Genomic DNA, 4,138 nt, shown 5'->3' on the forward strand with positions numbered 1-4,138 from the left:
CAAATTCAAACCAATAAAGCCAAAACAAATTGATAGCTACCCTTAATTAAGATTTTGTTTGAAATTTTGTTGTAACATTACCTTAAGATTACCCATTAGTTATGCAACTATTAGCTGATTATGTCTTTCTAGCATGTTTATTGATATGATATTTACGTAATTAGGCTTGGCTACGGAGGCTTATATTAAATCCTTTCGTTTAGGACTTAAACCTATTTATTGGAGATGGTCTTACGTCTATTTGCCAAGCTACCTACTTCTCGTGCATTTAACATGATTGTTAAAAAAAATTGGCACTTAGTACTACGGTCTGGTGGTATTATTAAACATGTGTGCTCAATGCGCGTTAAGTTTCATAAACAGTGTAGTACTATTAAATTTCATAAATAGTGTAGTAAGTTTCATAAACAGTGTAGTACCGTTAACTTTTATAAACAATGTAGCAAGTTTCATAAATAGTATAATACCATTAAGTTTCCTAAAAAGTGTAGTACCATTAAGTTTTATAAGCAATGTAGTAAGTTTCATAAATAGTGTAGTAAATTTCATAAATAGTGTAGTATCATTATGTTTCATAAACAATGTAGTAAGTTTAATAAACAATATGTGTGAGGACATGCGGGTCCCGCACATCAGTTTTTAAATATTAAAATTATGTCATTTTCATTAAAATTTAAGTTATTTTATCATTTTTATTAAAGTTTAAGGATTTTTCATTAAAATTTAAGTCTTTTTCATTAATGAAAGTTATAGCATGATTTTTCGTTAAAATAAACTTTTATGGAGACTGTTAAAACAATTGACTGAATCATGTTATGTAGTATGAATATTCATCCGTGTATGATAACCAGTGTTCTAAAAATCCGCCTAGGCACTCCATAACTGGTTGTTGTTCCGATCAAGGCCTAATCGTTAGAAAAATCTTATAACCCACTAGGCGGCGTTAGGCGGGGGACTAGGCGGGACAAGGTGCTAGGTGGGGTAAGGCAACATTGGGAGGCAGCATATTAACTAAGTTTTTGGAGCTGCACCATTTCATCTTCTCTACCATCTAGGTAAAAAAAAGGTTGCGCAGGTTGAGAAGAAAAGAAGAAGACGATGAATAGTAACCTTTTAAAATAACCTAAGGCTAAACGACGTCGTCAGTTGGTTGTTTTTAAGTGAGAATTTAATGGGCTTCCATACACTTTAATGGGCTTGTCCACCCAAATAGTAAATTCCAAAATATACCTAGTCAATCTGTTAATGAGAGTTGTCAATTAATTGTTTATTATACTGCCTATTAATTAAAGAACATTATTTGTGAACTAAAAACTAATGAAAATGGAAGTACAGTTTTTTTATGAGTAAATACGTACATATTTATAATAATAAATAATAAATATACTTAAATCCACTTACGCAGCCTACGTGTCCGCCTAGACGCCTAGGTAAATTTACTTAAATCCACCTACGCAACCTAAGCGCTAGGCCACAGCCTACCGCCAGACTAGCGTCTAACGTTTTTTAGAACCTTGATAATAACAAAATAGATACTTTTCTTTAAAGGGATATATGTATGTGTGTGTGTGTGTGTGTGTGTGTGTAATTTATGTGACCAGACCAATTGGTGTGATTGAGAACAAAATTTATTCTGCACATGTAATTTGCCAAATTGTAAGAGAATACACACCATTCCGCCATATATCTTATTGATGCTTATACTTTGTTTGTACCATACTTGACTAATCCCGAAACTACTGAGCACCGGTCAACATTATACTGTCAAGGACCCAGAAGAGTTTCCCTCCAACCAGGAGGCCAATCACAGCGCGACACGTGTCGACATCAAAAGCCAATCATAGCGCGACACGTGTCAACATCAGAAGTCAATCACAACACGACACATGTCAATGTTAGAATGAAACTAGAAACTCTCTTCTATAAATAGAGATTATTCTCTCACAATATTTCCTAATGTCATTTGTATTAAATCATTCACTTGTACTCACTAAAGGAGAGTTTAAACCTATGTACTTGTGTAAACCCTTCACAATTAATGAGAACTCCTCTACTCCATGGACGCAACCAATCTGGGTGAACTACGTACATCTTGTGTTTGCTTCCCTATCTCTATCCATTTACATACTTATCCATACTAGTGACCGGAGCAATCTAGCGAAAGTCACAAACTTAACACTTTCTGTTGTACCAAAGTTCTTACTGATTTTGTGCATCAACATTTGGCGCCGTCTGTGGGAACGACACTTATTCCCACTCTCTTCAGCTTTGTCAAGCTGGTTTCCACCATTCGTACACTCTATTTTGACCAGGTATCCCTCTCCAACATGGGGAGTGAAGGAAGCCACAGCACATAGAATGACACCTTTCTTGCACCTAATGCGAAGCAACGAAAGAAGGAAGGAAAGAGGGTTACTCTTCAAGCTAAAGTCGATGAGCTAGAAGCTCAGAACAACAAGATAGCAATGAAGAATGAGGTCCTTCAAGAGCAGTATGAGAAGCTCTTTGAAACGCTCCATGAAACTAGGTGTACTCAAACATACGAGCTTGTTGCCCTTGTGGACATCAACCGTCATCTGGGTGCCCCCCAACACGGAGGGTCACCTTCATTCGACATGGGTATCCCTGATGAGGAGCGAGCTAATCATCAAAACATTGATCAACATGAGGCTTCTCTCAACTCAGTTGCTTCGACCCGAAGCAGGAGAAGTGGAGGAAGACACATTTTTGCAGAAGGGTTGGAAGGATCGAAAGCCGTTTATCGTGACTGTCGAGACTTCCTTAAGCAACGTCGAGAGAATCCCCTCCACATATGCTCGAAGATCAATGACCCAAGGGTTTCTGAAAGACTCGGTCCCCTCCCACGACTCAGGCCAACTGCCAATCTAGGGAAGGAACGACATGTCCTAGAGGAACATGAAGGTACATGGGACTCTAAGGTATTCCGACAGACTCGCCCTAGAAGTCAGTACCGCGAGTCCAAGGAAAAATCACACGCCCTTGCTCAAACTTTCCTACTTCCAAGAGGCGATGGAGACTTATGAAAGAAAATCCCAGTGGTACATGACTCCACTCAAGATCCCTTTGTCCTACAGCTCATTGAGGAAGTAAATAAGTTGAAGGCCGAATGTTAGGCCGAGATACCTGACTGGAACCAACCCAGGCATGGCCCTCTCACAAGGAGGATCCTTGACATCCCCCTAAGCGAAAACAAAACAAAAGCTTGGTTTACAACTCTATACTGGAATGGAGGACCCAATTGAACACCTTAACCTCTTTGAGTCCACCATGGCATATCGGATACCCACCGACAAAGAGCGATGTCTTCTCTTCCCCTCTACTCTCTCTGGATAAGCTCTAAACTGGTATTGTCGTCTTCCACCTGAGACAATAAACTCATTTGAGGAACTGAGGAAACTGTTTGTCTCTTAACACATCTTCCAGACCGATCGCTTGCATTCTGCAGATGACTTGTACAATATTCGCCAGAAGCCGGACGAATCACTACGAGAGTATGCTAGTCGTTTCAACCATGAGTATTCTCGCTGCGTTGAGGCAGACGACAAGACCGCCCTCAAGGCCTTCACAGCAGGCCTACGTGATTGTTTTTTCAAGTCAATGATCAATGCCAACACTTGGAAGACTTACTCTGAGATGATGGCACAGACTTACAACCATGCCTTCGCCGAGGCAAGAACATATCAAGGGAAACCCCCCACAACCACCCCTTATCAGCAAGTAGGGAATGGAAGCCAGATCCAACCAAATGAGAAGACCTTGACCTTCCAAACGGTAGCGGTGCCTCCCCATGCCTTTTAATACTTTGCCAAGTCAACAGACATATCAATCTCAGGGCAAAAGGAAAGATTTCCATCCTCACCAGTCTCATTTTACTAAAAGGAGTAAGGGACACTACCGCGATAACCAAGGGTATCGCCATGATAATCCCCGACCCTAGGTAGTCAACACAGTGGGTTAAGCACGTGTTAGGACAGCGCCTACCCCGAGGTATGAGGCATACACACATTTGAACGCCATATGCGTGGCCATTTACCCCAGCATATCATACCTGATACCGAAGCCAAAGCCAAGGCACCCAGATTACAAGCCCATGAATAACACGAGCACGTTTTGCTGC

This window comes from Malus domestica, chromosome 02 (genome assembly GCF_042453785.1).
Source record: "Malus domestica chromosome 02, GDT2T_hap1".
NCBI lineage: Eukaryota > Viridiplantae > Streptophyta > Magnoliopsida > Rosales > Rosaceae > Malus > Malus domestica.